We start from the raw sequence: 19,083 nt of genomic DNA, 5'->3' as shown, positions 1-19,083 counted from the left end.
TGGTATCCCACACACTGACAACAAACTCCTGTCCTGTTTGTTACTGTTCTTTTCTTATGATTCCCACTTTTTAACCACCCAGCCCAAAGCTTCCAACCCAAACCCCACTCTCTTTCCTCTCAAGCTGACACCCTTCTTGACTCATGTCTGTCTTTTTGAAGCCTAGATCACACCATCTTTCTTTTACCATCTCTCTGGGTTCCCTTGTCTTCTTGGTTTTCCATCAAACCTGTCCTGCATCCTCCAGTCTTTTGGTTTCTCTCCTCCTACATATGGGATGTGGCCTACTGCTGGAGAAATCGAACTACCACGTGAATTGGTGCCACCAGACACCAGTGGTCTTCAGGCTCAGCTGGGCTCTTAAATGGCCCTACAATTCTATGAGTTCCTGTTCAGCCCCCTCTTGGTCCTTGCAGAGTTGTTTGCTTTTTTTTTTTTTTTTTTTTTTTTAACATTCCCTTTTCTCTTCAAACTCCTTGCACCATAGCTTCTCCCCTGTTCTCAGCAAACGTTCTTGCTTCCTACTTTCTGGAGAGAAACAACTCTCTCAAACACAAAGCTCTTTCAACTTGCTGAATCTTCAACTACAAACTTATCTTTACTGGCCTCCATCCTTTCCTCCTTCCCTCTTGTTTCCAGGGAAGCATTGTCCCTCATGCTGTGCAAGGCTTATCCTTCCACCTGTGCCCTAGATCTTGTGTTCTCTACCTCCTCAGCAGGCACCCTACTCCATCAGCATCCTTCTTCCTGTATCACTAACTTCTCTTTTCTGGCTCAGTTCATCAACGTGTCGTCTATTCTGCACTAAACAAGTAATCCTTATTTGATCCCGCATTCTCTTCACCTTTCTTCCTTTTACAGTTGGAGACTACCTACTTTCTTCCCTTATTTTCCCTCCCGTTTACATCTCAATCCATTGTCATCTTTATTTTGTTCTCACTCCTTTAGGTCTCAAATAACTTCCAGGCTGCTACATTCAATGGATGGTTTTGTGCCCTTTGCTAATATGAACTTTCTTCTGCACTTGACGTTACTGATCATTCTCTTCACCTTGAAATGTCTTCCTCTCTTGCTTCCTCAGGCCCACTCTCCCACTTGCTCCTGAATCTCTTCCATCTCTCCATCCCTTCCTTCTTGGACTCTTGCAGAGGCCCTTCTGCTGGCTCACCCCTCACATACTGGTGGTCCCCAGACTATAACCTTGATCGTCTCTTCTTATCATCTATACTTACCTTGAAAGATCAAACTCCTAGTCTCAACTACTATTGTTATCCTATTCACTCCTCAATCTATCATCCCAAATTTTTTGCTGAGCTCCAAAATCACATATCCAAATGCAATGAAACATCTTCACTTGGATTTCCCACAGATGCCTCAAACTCAGCACATACAAAGGAGAGCCTCTCAGTTTCTTCTCCCAAAACTATGTTTCTGATTTGATTTATCTCAACACTCAAGTCAGAAATTTTGCCTGGACTCCAGCAGCTGCCTTGTGCCCCACAACAAGTCACCAAGTTTTTAATATCTTCCTTGTCTATATTTTTCTTTCTATTTCTACCACTATTCCCTTAGCTGAGATCCTGATGAGTTCTGGCCTGCATTATACCCCAGCCTCTTGACTAGCCTCCGTCCTCTGTTCTTCTGCTCCCTCAAATTTATCTTTGTCCTTGCTGCATAGACGATCTTACAGAGCTGATGACAAATTTGATCAGACATGACTCACCTATGTCAATCTTCAGGAACCTCCAGTGGCTTTCAAGAGATGGTTTAAACTCACTTTGACACGACTGGCCTTTCGCAATTGGCACTGTCTATATCCCAGTGTCGTATATCTGCTTCACAGAACTGTCTATAAGTGTTTGGTAGTTTATTCTGATTGCAAGGACCTGAAACTCACTCCAGTTACCTCTAAGAAAAGAGAGTTTGGTGAAAATTGTTTGCCCATGGAATTGGACTAGACATATAAAGTTTTCAGGAACTGAGTTTCTGTGTGTGCATGTGTGTCTGTACGTGCATGTGTGTGTATGTATGCCCCATTCTTCTCTCCAACCAACTGGCTTCCTCAAAACTTCATAACTTCATTTTTCACTTGGGACCATAATGCCTGCCCTCCCCCTGAGCCTTCACGATCGTCTCTCCTCTCAGACTCTTGGTTAACTAGCCCAAATCTTTGGTTGCCCATTTCTCACTTACTTAATGGCCCTACTTTGATGGCCCAATTTATCCCTTCAAATGCAGACAACATAAGTTATAGGACATTGGCTGCTTGACAAATGCTCCACCCAGGTCAGCTGCCCACTGCCCCTTATGTGATCAACTATGGCCAGGAGACCTAATTCATATGGGTAAGATTATGTTCTATTAATATTAATGATAATAAGTAATATTTATATAACTGTTAAGTGCTAGATGTTGTCTGTAAAAACTTTATATGCATTAATATCCTTTCAAAACAACCATAAGAAGTAAGTTCTATTATTACCTCCATCATTTTACTGTTGGGGAGAATAAATTAGAGAGAAGAAAGTGACCTGCCTGTGATCTTACAGCTATTACAAGGCACAGTCAGGATTCAACCTCAGACAATCTGTCTCCAGACTCTCTGTGCTCTTACCTGCCAGCTTATACTGCCATGGGGCAGGTTCCCTTAGAAGTGGGGGTGAGGGGAGAGGTGACCAGACAGTGATTGGCACCACTTGTTCCCCAAGGCATCATTCTGGTTCCCAACTTTTTACCTTTCCATATGGCTGGTCTCTCTACTTGGAATTCCTTTCTCTGTCTCTAAATGTACAAACATGTGGGAATGAATGAACAAATACATTAGCTGCACAGCCTGGAGCTCACCACCTCCCCTCTCTGGGTCTCAGGGTCCTCAACGGTAAAATGAAGGGGCTGAACTGGATTCTTCAAATTCTACAATTGTGTGACTTTAAGGAAAGAACAAAGGCAGCTCAGAAATCAAAGGTGACTACAGCGCCATTTTGATGCTCCTGTCATCTTACAGCAGTCGGGTTCTCTGTTGTTACACTTAAAGGGAATGTGAACATTTTAGTGAATCCGTAAATGTTTAACGATATGGGTTGCTGCTGAAGTACAATACCCCAGCAAGTGGTAACTACTTGCCCAAACGATGGAACACTGAGTGGGTGCCGATCCCCTTCCCACAGAAGATTTAGATTTTGTCTCCAAGCCTGAAGCATCTCCTTTTAACTCCATAACTTCACAATTCAAATGAGGCCAAATAGCAACTCTATTCAATCAAGACTTGTCTTTTCCTTGTTGAATCAGATCACTCAAGGCTGCCAATAACCATGTATTGTGGTGTGCGGAAAGCCAACATTTACATGGAATTAAATGAAAGTTTACAGGGGCTAGGACTTTAACCGGGAGACTCTCTTTTGTGGCTTTTCTTTTAGTGTATTATTTGTCAGATTTTTATAAGAACATTATTGCTTTAAGAAAAAAAATTAAACCCTGAGAAATTACTCTCAGTCTAACGAGTTCTTTTCACTGACTTCAGACATCATTAGGGGAGGCTATAGCCTAGGGCTGTGCATGAACTTTTTCTTCTAACTGTACACTTTATGTATAATTTAGCTTTCTTGCCTAAATTATTCAAGCAAATAGTGAGTGAAAATAATGGAGTTCACTGAAACCTTCCAGAGTATTAAAATAAAACAGTTTTTTACGTTGGTTTGAATTTTTAAGCTTTTTAATCATGGATTTCAAATGGAATCCACATGTCTGGCTTTTCTTCACTTGTCTCCTGTGTCTTTTTCAGAAGGAGAGAAGAAAGGAAACTCACGTTAGTAAATAATCCATTAATTAATCACTGGTGGTAATAACAGCTCCAAGTTGGAGTAACACTATTTGGAAACAGCATATCGAGTGGCTAAGCATATGATTGGCACATATTTTAAAAGGTAGATACTTCTTTTCCCCATTTCTTATTATCAGAGCAGGGCTGAGGTTGAGTGGTATATTTGAAAAGGAGAGCTAATCTGCTTACTTTAAATAGGAAATTACAGTAGCAGGATTTGTACTCCAATTACCCCGAATTTATTTCTTTTAAAGAACCAAACACATGTTCTAAATAATAATGTTTCATCTTGGATTTGCATGATCTGGAAAGCTTATCTTTATCCTAGGTAACTGTGGAGTAAATTTGGGAATCATTGGAAGAATGTGATTTTCTGGCATATTTAATACAGTTCCCCGAACTGGGAATGGGGCCCAGAATGAGGAATCCGATCAGGATATTTTGGTATTCCCCAATATGAGCTTTTGTCAATCGGAGAACAGAAGCAACATCTCCTTCTGTGGAATACAAGGAAATAGTAGTCATGTCACATTGTCTTCGGAAACAACAAAGGCAATAATCGCGGCCAGGGTTAGGGAAGGGAAATCATCAGTGTGCAGCACCGAGCTGCAGACGTTCGATTCCGAATAGGCAAACAAAAGCTTGAGAGTAATATATGGAAAGAGGCAATGGCTAAAGCTCTTTGTAGGGGAAAGAGAATGACCTAGAATAACAGACCTATAACTTTAATTTATTGACCTGATTAGACACAGGAAAGAATCATCACAAAATCAATTCTTCAACACATAGACTAGAAGAGGGTATTAGGCAGTAAGCACTATGATATTACAAAGACTATTAAAGTCTCTTCCTCCGATGGTATAAAATACAGTAAACTGAGAGAAATTAAGAAATGCAATCTATATTGGTTTTAATAATATGTTTGATTCTCTCCAACATGACGTTTTAACCAATTATTTGGAAAAATTATATTTAGAAATCCTATTATTTTAAACATAGATCAAAGAGTCGTGAGACGTAGGTTCAAATCTTAGCTCCACCATTGAGGAACCATAGGCAAGTTACTTTGCCTCCCTGGGTGCTGGATTCCTGACCTGTAATAGGAGGAAGTTGGACATGTCTAAGGTCTGGAATTATTTTACTATTGACCTAGAAATTTCACTTACTACATGTGTTTGCATAAGGAACAAGTTATTTAACTCTCTAAGACTCAATTTCTTTATCCAAAAAATAAGATGATAATGCTCTCGGGGCCTAGGGTTGTTAACAAGCGTTGAATTAGATAAAGCCTGTGAAGCCCAGTGCCCCGCACCAGTGCTGCCTGTCAGCAGGAGTCAGGACACCTGGGTTCCAGTGTGAAGTCTGCCTCTGACTAGCTGGCTTTGGACAAATCCTCTAACCTCTCTAAGACAAGATCCTTCATCAGGCAAAATAGTTTGGCCTACGCAGTCACCGCGGTTAGCTGAGTGTGACTTCTCTGCATCGTTTTCACATCCCTCATCTTCTAGTCTCTTCCATTCTTTCCTTTGAGGAGGCCTCTCTAACCCATGTTTTATAGTTCTTTTGGTCTCTACTCCATTTCCAAGCCCTTAGCTCACACCCAGATTTGAAAAGTAGCCTGCCACGTTAACATGAATGAAACTCATTTCTCTTAACCATGCCTTCTCTTCTCCTGGTTTTCCATTCATAGCAAATGCAGCCTCTGTCCCCATTTGCTAAAGTCAAAACTCTAGGCATCGTCTCTTTCTCTTAACCACAATTTCTAGTTCATCAGTGGATCCTATTGACTCTAAATCCAAAATATACCCTGAATCAGACCACTTTCTCTGCCAGAACCTTACTCCAAGTCCCCACCTTCTCTCACCTGGTTGACTACAATAGCCTCCTAACTAGTCTTCCTGATTCCACTCCTGGATACCTCCACGAGGCAGCCTAGCGATCCTCTTAAAACATCACACAAGTCCCGTCTCTCCTATGCTGAAAACTCTCCAAAGGCTTCCCCTCGTACTTAGGGAAAAAAAATCCCAAACCCTGTGTTGCAGACAAGAAAATCTTATGGGATGTGGCCTGTAATTACTTCTCCTACTTAATCTTATATACCCTCCCTATTATTCACTGCCCTTCAGCTCACCAGCACTGATGACTATCACAGTCAAAAACTAATCTAGTAAAGAGCAAGGACAAATCAGAGGGAGCCAAGGCGTCCTCATCCTTTCAGATCTCTGTAAAATCAACTTAAGCCCCATATCCCATGTTCAATGGAAGAGGAATGCCCTAAGATTTCTGTGAAATTACAGGGTCTGCAGATTCTCATGTTCATCCATTCTTGGTGCCAACCTTCTGCTTCCACTGAGTTCTTGATCTCCTTTGGGTCTATCTTCCCTTGAATGTTCTCCAAGTCATGCAGACTCCTCTCAGCCTTTTTAATTCCTCCCAAAATGTAATCCCACAAGCTCTACGTGTGTCTTAGCCTTTACTGAAGGTTTGAGTCCACGGAGGGCTTTTACGTTACAGAAAGCACACCAAGTAGAGTTGGATGTTAGCTATCCCCATTCTTAAGAATTCTTTATGCCTCCCTGTCCTGGTCCACTGTGTGCTAAGCTCGTTGCTGGACCCTCTTTCACTGCTCAACCCATTGCAGATGCTTATTCATTTCTTACAGAGCACTGAGTTACGTTCGTTGCCTCCTTCCAACCCATCATCATGGCCTCGCTTTGCATTTCATGTGCTTTATCCAGGAAGATTTCAAGTTTTTGTATTTTCATTTCCTCATTTTTTTATGACTTCTATTTTGCCTTTAATTGTCATTTCTTGCTATTGACATAGTACTTGCCTCCAACATTCATCCCTTACCCTCTAATTTTCTGATTCTAAGCTAATATTGGAAGAAACACCGACTAGGTAAATCAGTTCAAATTTTGCCTGTGACAAATAAGTAAACTCCATATTGGTCTCGGGAATTTCACTGCAGGTACTTGGTGATATCTCTAGAGCCTGCTTCCCTCCCTGGCGCTCGGTAGGTTCCATATCTGCAAATCCCCAAAGTGTTTTTCATGAAACAGCAGTTCTGAAGCACGTTTATATATACTACATAAAAAAGGGGTCTATAGAAAAATAAATTTAGGAAATGCCTGGGGAAGCAAAGTTAAAGGGAGTTTCTTCTTGCAGAATGTCTCAGGGCTATGATATGCTGCTGCATTCACTGCATATCCTTAACAGGGGCATAGATACAGCATCCAGATCCCCAATGGGTCCGATCATCCAAAGATCATATCCTAGTTGGCTCATTTATTAAATACATTCTATATCATTGTGGGAGCCAGCCCATTGATTTGCTAACGTATGAGATATTGTCATAGGATAATAATACCTCCACATACCACTTGGAGAGGCAGAATAGCAGAGGAATAAGAGCCCAGATTCTAGCACCAGACTGCCTGAGTTAGATTCTCAACTCCCCATTTGCCAGCTGTGGAATCTTGGGCAAGTTGCTTAACCTATCTGTGTCATCACATCTGTAAAATGAGGCTGTTAATAGTATCTACCTCAATGGAGTTGTTGAGAGGATTAAATCAATTAACATACGTAACAGGTTAGAACATTGCCCAGCACTGAGTAAATGCTTTGCAAGCGTAAGCTAGATATTTTTTTTAAAAAATGAGGTACAAATGACATTTAACATTATATTAGTTTCAGGAGTGAAACAGTGATTCGATATTTGTATACACTGCAAAATGATCACCACTATAAGTTTAGTTACCATCCATCACCTTACAAAGTTGCAAATTTTTTTTCTTGTGATGAGAACTTTTAAGATTTACTCTCTTCACTACTTTCAAATATGCAATGCAATATCACTCACTATAATCACTATGTGGAAACAACTGAAGTGTCCATTGATAGATGAATGGATAAAGAAGATGTGACACGTATATACAGTGGAAAACTACTCAGCCATAAAAAAGAATGAAGTCTTGCCCTTTGTGACAATTTGGATGAAGCTTGAGGGTATTATACTAAGTGAAGTAAGTCAGAGAAAGATGAATATGGTGTGATTTCACTTATTTGTGGAGTCTAAAAGACAAAACAAAACTCATAGATACAGAGAAGAGATTGGTGGTTGTCAAGGGGAGGAGGATTGGGGTGGGCCAAGTGAGTGACAAGGGTCAAGAGGTAAGCCATAATTTTATAATGGTTATTGTTCCAAAGCACAAGCCCAACTTCTTAGAAAAAATCATCATGATTGATCATCCCATTTCATTTCCAGTGGAGATGGTGCAAGGTCTCATCCAACCAAACCAGCCATAAGGAAGTGGATCAAGAGAAGTGAGGATTGATTTCAGTTCTTCTCATTTGACCCTCTCCCCGCTTCCAGGCTTAGCTCCCAGCTTTCTGTTTCTTTCCTTTTCCCAGTTCCTTCCCTCTATCTCTCCCCGTCCTCTCACTGCTCTTCTGTGTAGTCCCACCTCCATCTTTACTCTAGATCATGCTGGAACAAAGTCCTTCCCAGGAGCCTCATGACAGCCCTGCATCTTCAGTTTTCCTTCTAAGATTCTTCCCAACTTCCTCCCCTTAACTGACCCCTGACTGCACCAGTTCCCGGGCAAACCTTTCCGGGCGAAAAGCTGTCTTTCCTCCTTCTTCAGGCCAATAGGCGGCAGACAGGGGTTGGCATGCACTTAAATTCCCATTGCCACTTCCAGACCCTTTGAACTTTCACTGTCCCTCACAAACTTCCTTCTAGAAGGTCCACATGATCTATTTATAATTCCTCCCCAATTTTCTCTATCATTTTCTACACTTGCTATTCATTCATTCATTCAGCGGACGTTCATTACATATCTACTACATGCCAGGTGCGTAGATTTCAACAGCAGGTGTGCAGCCCTCCTTCCTAGCACATCGCCTGTTTTCATCCCCGGGACTTCAGCGTCCCAGTGTAAGCTCTGGAAGTGCCTCACTGCCTCTGCTCCTTCAGTCATTTCTCTATTTTGGAAATGGGCAGGCCATAATGACTCTCATCAACACTCAAAAATGTTCCAAAGGACTGAAGCAACAACCATCTTCCCTTTCTTCTTCCTCTCTCTCCCAACTACTGCACCTGCACTTCAGTCTCATCTTTACCCTCACCTCGTCTTTACTCTTTCTGTCTTCTTCCTCAGCCTGGACCCAGCGGTCAATGCTTCTCTCTCTTACTTACATGTTCACCTTTACTTCTGCTACTTTACCTTGCACCTAAAGCAAGTTCTTCCGTTGGGCGGTACAGTCATCCCTCAGTATCTTCAGGGGATTGGTTCTAGGGTCCCCTTGCAGATACCAAAATCCACAGATGCTCAAGTCCCTTATATAAAACGGCATAATATTTGCATATAACCTACACACATCCTCCCCTATACTTTAAATCATCTCTAGATTACTTATAATACCTAATACAATGTAAATACTATGCAAGTAGTTGTACTGTATTGTTCAGGGAAAAATGACAAGAAGAGAAAGTCTGTAGGTGTTCAGTACGCACGCAACTGTTGTAGACCTTTCAATCTAGGGTTGTTTGAATCTGCGGATGCAGAACTTGGCTATGGAGGGCTGGATGTACTCAGTAAGTATTTGTTTAATTGAACTGAATTGAATGGAGTTGGAAAAAGAAATCTAATAATAGACACAGCAAGTGGAATACCAATTATAAAACACAGCATCTAACAGTCCTTCTTTGTTGTGTTACACAGCCTATGCCTAGAGTACTTTATTTTGCCCATTTTTTAGTTCCACATTTTAAGGGATGGATTGATCAATTCTGGAGTGAGTAGAAGTCTATTTTAAATACTTCGTATTAGTTTCACTTTCCTTCTCTCTCTCTCTCTCTACTCTCTCTCCTACAAATAAGAACCAGAAACTTCTTTATGCTGTTTTTTTTTCACTTAACACTGCATCAAAGCATTTTACTAAGTCATTAGATATTCTTTGACAGTATGATTTTAACGATCACATGGAGTTCTAGCATAGAGCTATACACAAAATTATTTTGCCAATTTCCATTAAAAAATCATACAGATTATTTCTAATTTTTCAGTGAACACACTTATGCAAAATGTGGGATGAGAGGTTCTAACCATTTGATCATTTATATAGAATATCATATACAAACACTAGGTGAGAGAGTATGAATATTTTTATGGTTATTGATCCATATGGAAAAATACTCTCCAGAACTCCAAGAAGCAGCATGTAAGAATGACTGTTTCACCACGTCTTTGTCAACACTGGTTATTGTCTTTTTTTTTAATTGTTAATTTGATTTACCCAAAGCAGCATATCTCATAGGATATTTTTAAAGTAAGACCTTTGTTGAGATAAAATTCATGAGCCAAAAAGTTCACTCTTTTAAACTATAATTAAGGAGTTTTTACTATATTCACAGAGTTGTACAACCATCACCCCTGTATAATTTCATCACCTCCTACAATAAATTCTGTACACATTGAGTCACTTCTCATATCCTTTTCTTTCTAGCCCCTGACAACCACTAAACTACATTCTATCTCCACAGATTTTCCCATTTGGGAAATTTCGTATAAGCAGAATCATACAATATTTATCCTTTGGTGTCTGGCTTCTTTCACTTAGTATACTTTCAAGGCTCATTCATGCTGTTGTGTGTATCAGTACTTCATTTATTTTTATATGGCTGTGTAATATTTCATTGTATGGACATACCACATTTTATTGTCTGTTCATCATTGGGTTGGCATTTGAGTTGTTTACGTTTTTGGTTATTATGAATAATGCTACTATGAACATTTTGTGCAAGATTTTATGTGGGCATATGTTTTCAACGATCTTGCATATATACTCAAGAGTGGAATTGCCAGGTCATATGCTAACTCTATGTTTAACTCTTTGAGAAACTGCCAAAGTGTTTCCCAAAGTGAATGCACCATTTTACATTCTCACCAACGATGTTCCAATTTATCTACATCCTCATCAATACTTGTTATTGTGTTTCTTTATATGATATTATATTTTTTACTTTATAGCCATCCTAGTGGATGTGAACTGGTATCTCATTGTGATTTTTATTTGCATTTCCCTAATGAAACATGTTGAACATGTGTTTATTGGCCATTTGTATATATTCTTTGAGAAAGATATATTCAAATTCTCGGCCATTTTTAAATGGGTTATTTATTTTTACTGTTGAGTTGTATAAATCCTTTAAAAATTCTTGATACAAATCTGATCAGACATCTGAGTTGTAAATATTTTTTCCCATTCTGTAGATCGTCTTGTCACTTTATGATAATGTCCTTTAAAGCACAAAAATTTTAAGCTTTGATGAAGTCCAGTTTATCTGTGTTTTTCTCTTGTGTGCCTGTGCTTTTGCTGTCATATGTAAAAAATTATTTCCTGGGGCCGACTCCATGGTGTAGCGGTTAAGTTTGCAGGTTCGGCTTCTCGGCGGCCCAGGGTTTGCCAGTTCGGATCCCGGGTGCGGACATAGCACGGCTTGGCAAAAGCCATGCAGTAGTAGGCATCCCACGTACAAAGTAGAGGAAAATGGGCACAGATGTTAGCTCAGGGCCAGTCTTCCTCAGCAAAAAAGAGGAAGATTGGCAGTAGTTAGTGCAGGGCTAATCTTCTTCAAAAAAAACTAAATTAAAAAAATACAAATAAAAAATTATTTCCTAATCCAAGGTCATGAAATTGTATGTCTTTGTTTTCTTCTAAGAGTCTTACAGTTTTATGTCTTACATTTAGGTCTGTGAATTATTTTTTAGGAAACTTTTTTTAAGTTCTCATCGAAATATGGTATACATACAGAAAACGCACACAAGTATTCAAGTTGCTAAATTTTCACAAACTAAACATTCCTATGTAACTAGCACCCAAATCAAGAAACATAACATCGCCAGTACCCCAGAATTTTCTCTTCTCATGGTCACTGCCCCCACCCCCACGCACACATACTTTTCAAGGGTACCCTGCCTTCTAAAAGCATAGCTTAACCTTCCATATTTTTGCACTCTATATGAATGCAATCATGCTGTATATTCTCATTACTGCCAATTTTCTTTAGCTTGACCTTATGTTTATGGGATTTATCCACATTGTTGTATCTAGTCATGAGTTATTCATTTTCTTTGCAGTATAGTATACAATTTTGTGATTACACCACAAATTAATTTATCCATTCTACTGTAGATGGACATTTGGATAGTTCCCAATTCGGGGCTATTATGAATAAGGACATTCTAGTTCATGTCTTTTGGTGAATGTAGTATACATTTCTGCTGTGTGTATACATAGGAGTTGAACTTCTGGGTCGTAAGGTATGGTCTATTCAGCTTTAGTAGATGCTGTTAGTGAACAGTTTTCAAACGAGGTTGTACCAGTTGATTTTTTTCTTTTAAAGATTGGCATCTGAGCTAACTACAGTTGCCAATCTTTTTTTTCTTCTTCTTCTCCCCAAAGCCCCGCAGTACATAGTTGTATATTCTAATTGTGAGTGTCTCTGGTTGTGCTATGTGGGACTCCGCCTCAGCATGGCCTGATGAGCGGTACCAGGTCGGTGCCCAGGATCCGAACCTGTGAAACCCTGGGCCGCCCGAAGCCGAGCGTGTGATCTTAACCACTTGGCCCCTGGGCTGGCCCCCTTGTTATTTTATGACTGTCAGGGTGAGAGATGGCGACAGCTAAGTTAGCGTTGTAGCAGTGCAGACGGGGAGAAGAGGGTCACAGTGCAGGCGGAGTCAATGGGATTCACTGATGGGAGTGTGAGAAAAGAGAGAAATAATTACTCACAGGTCTTTGATCTGAGTAACTGTGTGACTGGTGGTGCCATTTACTGAAACGGAGAAGGAGAAGGGAAGTAAATTTGTTGAAATAGGAATTAATATTTCTTTTTTAGACATGTTAAGGGTTAAATATCTGTTGGATACTAAGTGTGACTGTTTAAGGGAAATCACAGGAGGACCAGGCTAGACATGTACATTTGAGAATCATCAAGATATAGACTGGTATTCAAAGCAGTGAAATTGGATGAGGTCACTCAAAAAGAGAGTGTAGATGGGAAAAAAGAACAACATTTAGTGATGAGGAAGAGAGAAAAAGGAAATTGAAAAACACCAGTCAGTTTAGCATGGTGGGAAAAAAGCCAAGTGAGTGGGAATTTCATAAAGATCAAGTAAATAATTGCGAAGAGTCGAGTGTAAACTATAGAACGAACTTGATAAAACTTACTAACAAATAGTTAATAGGCTACAACTACAAATATGCAATTATAACTATAGTTTATACCAGGTTGGTTCTGTTATTAACTCCCTTTCCTGCTAACCAGGCTATTAATGAAGCATAGGGATCAGAGATCCAGGGCTATTCCCCTTCTTTTTTCCCTTATCTGCTTTGCCCAATCCTTTTCAATCCAAGTGAGTTTTACAGTCCAAGTGGGTTCACAGGCAAGGAGTCACTTCTACTAGAACTGATGTAATACTTATATAGAGCTCTCCATCCATCCAAGAGCAACCGCTCCCTGTTTGGTCTCTAAAAAAAGAGATGCTGACTTCATCATTTCAAATGTTCTAGCCATCTCCTTCTCTTGTGTTTCTGCTTTGAAACGGAATATAAAGCTTTCAGGGATAACTTGCCACTTGGATTATGATAACTCGGTACATATACACTGATCAGGAGTTGACTTAAGGTTTATCTATATATTGTATTAACTTCAGGAAAATTCCTTTTTGAATGCTTTTTCTTTATATCTTTTAGACAATAACAATGTAGAAAAATCAAAAAGACACACTGGATGGGTGATTCAGGGAAACGGAGACACAACTACAATGAAATGAAATTTATTCCAACAATTTCCCCCATAATCTTTTTTTAATTCAGTGCTTTTTAGTATAATCACATGTACAACCATCATCACTATCTAATTTCAGAACACTTCAGCACCGCAGAAAGAAGCCCTGTAGACATTAGCAGTCACTCTCCCATTTTGTGGGCTGTCCCCTCACTTTCTTGATGGTATCCTTTGAAAGGCAAAAGTTTTCCATTTTGATGAAGTCCAGTTTACCTGTGTTTTTCTCTTGTTGCTTGCTATTTTGCTGTTATATCTAAGAGACCATTGGTTAATCCAAGCTCATGAGGACTTAAGCCTATATTTTCTTTTAAGAGTTTTACAGTTTTAGCTCTTACATTTAGGACTCATAAATTTTTGTTGAAACTGAACATTTTAACTAACATCATGTGGCAACTCTGGAAATGAGATTCCATCACCCAAAGGTTTGTTGTCACTGCAGTCTCTTGTTAATGTTTGTTTAGAGACTTTGATGAACAAATCCTGTAACATCTGTATTCTGCATGAGCAGCCACGTTCGCATAGTGGTCAACTAATGATTGGACAAAGATTTTTCAAATGCCTTGAAAGAATAAGTCCCCCAGCCATTGTCATGGGGACATGTGCATGTTGAGGCACGTCTTCAGCACTTGGGCAGTTAACAACTCTGCCTTAGCCTTACTCCCTGCTTGTGCAGGGCCTCAAGGTCAGCCAGAGATGAAAGATCGGGACCTTTTCAGGCCGTTCCTGGGCATGCGCCTTCTCATGCACGTGACCCTCTAGATTCCCAGGAACATACTGGAGCTTTTCAAAGCCCTCTATGGACATCTCATCCTCCCGTTCTTTTTTTTAAGATTTTCAGCTTTAAGTTTTTCAAATTGTTTTCTCTAATTGTTATTGCTGTCCCAGGAAGTTGTTGTGTTAAACTATTACTGCTGATAATTTTTGACAAATGTCCCAGGACAAAGCCTGTTCACACTGAGCTGGTTCTGACAGATTTTTAAGGCTACTGTGATCCTGGGGTGGAGTTCTGGAAACGTTGCTTTTGACAATTTTTTTTACATATGCTCTTAAATTTTTATAGTCAATACCATCAGTCTTTTCCAGAATGATTTAATAAACAAAAATTCTTTTACATCTCAAATTCAGATATTTACCATTCTCTTGCATTCAATTTTTAATCAAATTCTTGCTTATTTTGTAGTATTTTTTCAAATAGTTAATCAACTTTCTGAGAGTCCTTTTGAGAAAAAAAATTTCCTTTCCCTACTTATTCAAAATGCCACCTTTCTTAAATATAGTTTTTGGACTCTTTATTTCCTTCCAGAGATCTTTTTGTCAATTTGTGAACTGGTTTAAAAACCATTTTATTATGGTAAAATTAAAATATTTTCACATTGTGCAATGCAAATGCTCCCCTCCATTACTTTCTGTTTTTCAAAATTTCTTTGAGGATTTTATCCATCTTTGATTCCATTCCAGATAAATTTTAGACTCTTTTGTCAAATCTCACCTCCAGAATAACATGAGAATCATAATCTGTCCTCTTTTTGTAATTACATTCAACTTACATGTTAATTTAAAGAAACTGAAATTTTGTAACATTTAGTCAGCAAGTATATAGCTATACCAATATCATTCTATCTATTCACTTTCCTTTTATGACACTCGGTGAAGTTTTATGGGTTTTTTCCCAAATAGATCCGAGTTACCCTGTAATTTATTCCTAGTTAGTTTATATTTTATTGCTATTATTGTAACCATAATCTTTTTGCTCTATATTTTCTAAGAATTTTTCTATTATAAATGCACTTTATAATATTTTGTATATTTTGCACTTGCTAATTTGTTCCTGGTAGACATTTCTGTAATGCACAAATAATGATGTCTTTTATGCTCCTTTCCAATAAGGACACTCATTCTTTATCACCAATTTCATTTGTCCGAATTTCCAGAACAAGTGTGAGCTATCGATGGTGATGTCAAGCCTGCTTCCTTGTTCCTGACTTTTTTAGTAAGAATGCTTTCCTCATTTTACCCTCACAAGTGGTATTGCCTCTTGGTTTCTGTTCGATTTTCCATATTAAATGAATAAAAATTCCCTTTATTCTTAGGAATTTCTGATACTGGAGAATCACTAACGAATGTTCAATTTTAGCTTTTCAAAACCTGTAGGAATTGTCATATTATATTTTTTCTTCTTTGACCTATTATGTTAGTAGATTGCCTGTATTAAAACGTTTTTAATTTGTTTAACAAACTCTATTTATTCATGGTGAATCATTCTTTAATACACTCCTAGATTTGATTTACTAGTGTTTTATTAAGAATCATTACTTCTTGCTGTTCATGGGTGAGATTGATTTGTGGCTTTTTTCAATGCCATTTTTGTCAGGTTTTGATATCAGGAATATGCCTGCCTTGGAAAATCGATTATAATGGTTTTCTTCCTTTTCTTTAGAACGGTTTTTATATAATGGGAATTTTCATTAAAACTGAGAAAAGTCACTTGCAATAATCATGTGGGCTGAAGTCTTTTTCAAAAGCATTTTTAATTTATTTCTTATTTATTGCTCCATTTTGGTTTACAGCTCTTCTTGAGTCAATTTTAGTTATTTGTATTTTCCGGGAATCAGAGGAATCATAAGATGGTCTCACTCCAGGAATAATAACAACAACTTACCCATAAAATTCCCCTTTCTGATGGACTCCAAAACAACATGAATCAATGGAACTCATAAAATATAGATTTAATCAGCTTGAATTCTATGTTGATTAGGATGACAGATTGCTGTGTGACTGTGCAATTTCCACTGTCTCTGAGTCTACGTTTCAAGGCTCTCCCTGGTGGCTCAGTGAAGAATATCTAACAAAAATGATTCTAGAGCACTTCGTAAATGCACTGAGCTAAACAACTACCTCATACTAAATAATGCATGGGCACCAAATGTACAGGACATTTTCTTATCCAGAAGAAATTACTAACCTGACAAACCAGCAAATATAGGTATGAACTATGAGGTAAGGAAAGCAAAACACAGACAGTGAACACTTGCCCTGGTTTAGCTCACACCCTTGCTCAAGTCCCAACCTTCCTAGAGATTCACTCAAATGAAATATTAAAGGTTCTATTGAATTTCCGACAAGTACAAATTCTCCATGCCCAAGTATGGCTCTAGGCAACAGGGAAACAAATAACAACAATAAACTGTGTTTTCCCACATAGCCTAGAATGTTCTTTAGAGAGGGGCAGAAAAAAACCTCTCTCTGTTGCTTGAGTTGGCCAGGAAGTCACTTCAAGTTTCAGACACTCACTCATGTGAGCAGCATGCTTTGCTCAAACCCTTGTCCTTTCTCCCTACTTTTCAACTTCAGCTTTTAGAAGGTCCAGGCTCTTTAGTCTCTGTTTCAGTCAAGATATCAAACTCTCTTGTCTGTCTCCGCTCTTTTTGAATAAATGTGGAGGACAAATATGAGGTTGTGGACACTCAAGCGAACGAGGAGTGGAGATACTGAGATTCCAGCCTTGGGTCCCCAGTAACCAGCTGGGACGTGTGCTTTACACACCATGAGCCTCAGTTGCCACATTTTTAAAACTGAAGGGGTTGTTCCTTACCAGGTAAATTTTGAAGTCCTTCCCAGGTGTGTAATCTTTGATGCAAGAAAGAAAGTGCTGCTCCAGTTTCGCAGGGGGGAGTCTACCAGGCACAGAGGCCACCATCTGGAGCGCTGGTCCAAGGTCCTGAGGGAAGCCACCCTCCAAGTGTGATTATTCAACAGCCTTGACTTCGCCTGACCCTTCTCTTTGGGTTAAATCAACTCTAAAAGTCATCCACCTGAGTTTACCAACGAGCACAAACTTGTAAGTTTTGCATTTAAGTATTCAGGTAAACTGCCTGGAAGCATTTCTTCCTCTTTAGGAGGCTTGTTTGCTCTGAAAAGCCCAAGGGTTAACAAAAGGTGAGTGCATGTTTGACAGATATAGGCGGGCTCCTGAGGGCACAGGTGGAAGATAGGGAGGATGGGAGAGAAAACAATGCCTGCTTCTCACCCCCACCCACTCCGTGTGACCCAGGATGGAGTTCATTTTGGGGGAAGGGAGCCTTTGCCAAACCTCTCTGTCTGTAGTCAGAGAGTAAAAGACAAGCAGGTGTGCTCTCTCCAGCCTCCAGGGCAGCAAAAGGAGAGGGCTCTCAGAAGCAGGCTTCTCCAGAATGCCCTCCAGAACCACGCTAGGCCAAGAACCAGGAGTTTCCAAAATATTTTTTTCTGCAGTTGCAATCAATTATCTCTTTCGATGGGAACTCAACAGTTAAAAACTCCCAATTGGACAAGAAGGGAGACTATTTGGGAGGTAACATTCACGTATTCACTCATTCCTTCAAGTGTTTATTGAAGGCCTACTGTATACCAGGCACTGTTCTAGGTACTGGGAACACAGAGGCAAGCAAGACAGACAATGTTGCCATCACGATAGTCCCTAAATTACGATAAACAAACAAAAGTGACTTCAGATCCTCTTATATGCTACACTGGAAGTAAAATCAAAAGATAATATGGTAGAGAGTAGAGTGCAGTCAGAAGGGAGACAAATTAAGTGGAGTGATAGCTCAGAGAAGGCTTCTTTTCATAAGAACAGCTACAATTTTTGGAACACTCATTATATGCCAATCAGGTCACATTTGTTATTTCATTTCATGTTTGCGACAGCCTCATGAAGTAAGGACTGTGGTCTCCATTTACAGATCAAAAGTTGAGGTCCAAGGTCCACAGCTAGCAGGCAGCAGAGCCAGGATTCCAACCCAGAAGTGTCTAATTCCAAATCCCCGTGCTCCTGACTCCCTCATTAACCCGCCCTATGGAAGGAAGCTGCCTGTTGCACCAGAGCAGCGGTCCTCAGCCTGCCTGCGCATGAGAATCACCTGGGAGTGGGAGTGGGAGCTAGAAGATGCTGATGTGTGGACCAAAACCCAAGCAATTCTTATTCATTGGTCTGGAAAACAGTCTGGACATTTCGCTATCTAAAGGCTGCCCAGGGGAGCTAAATTGAGAACCTAGAGGAAGTTCCTGAGGGTGGAGGATCAGCCTATGTGATGGTACAGCCTGGGGCACCAGTCAGTCCATCATATTACTCCAAGAAAGTACTCCATCTTCTATTTCTGCTCTTCTCTCAGGCCTGCCAGGTATCGGCGCAAGGCTACGGGGCTGGGTGGCCATATTACCCATCAATTAGCTGCTGAACACTCTCTATTAGTTAGGCAAGGATGCTCATCCCCACTGTATAGCCAAGAATATCCAGGTCCACGTGGTTTTCCCAAGGTCCTACTGCTCCACTGTACATAGCACAACTGGGCTGTAAATCCAGACCTATCTTCCCATGCTCTTAACCACTAGCCTCACCTCCTCCCCTTTAGTTCAGTAGCCTGGTTTA

The 19,083-nt window shown here is 39.8% G+C and overlaps 1 long non-coding RNA gene across 1 annotated transcript in view; it reads right to left on the bottom strand.

The window, feature by feature from the left end:
- Positions 1-17,375, bottom strand: part of LOC138917850 (uncharacterized) — a 68,618-nt gene extending 51,243 nt beyond the window's left edge. Inside the window, exon 1 of the long non-coding RNA XR_011426416.1 lies at positions 17,269-17,375. This is a non-coding gene — a long non-coding RNA (uncharacterized lncRNA). The remainder of the gene's footprint in view (positions 1-17,268) is intronic.
- Positions 17,376-19,083: the final 1,708 nt, after the last annotated feature.

This window comes from Equus caballus, chromosome 15, assembly GCF_041296265.1.
Source record: "Equus caballus isolate H_3958 breed thoroughbred chromosome 15, TB-T2T, whole genome shotgun sequence".
NCBI lineage: Eukaryota > Metazoa > Chordata > Mammalia > Perissodactyla > Equidae > Equus > Equus caballus.
The sequence above is the reverse complement of the archived record's forward strand: the minus strand, read 5'-3'. Positions and strand labels throughout refer to the sequence as shown.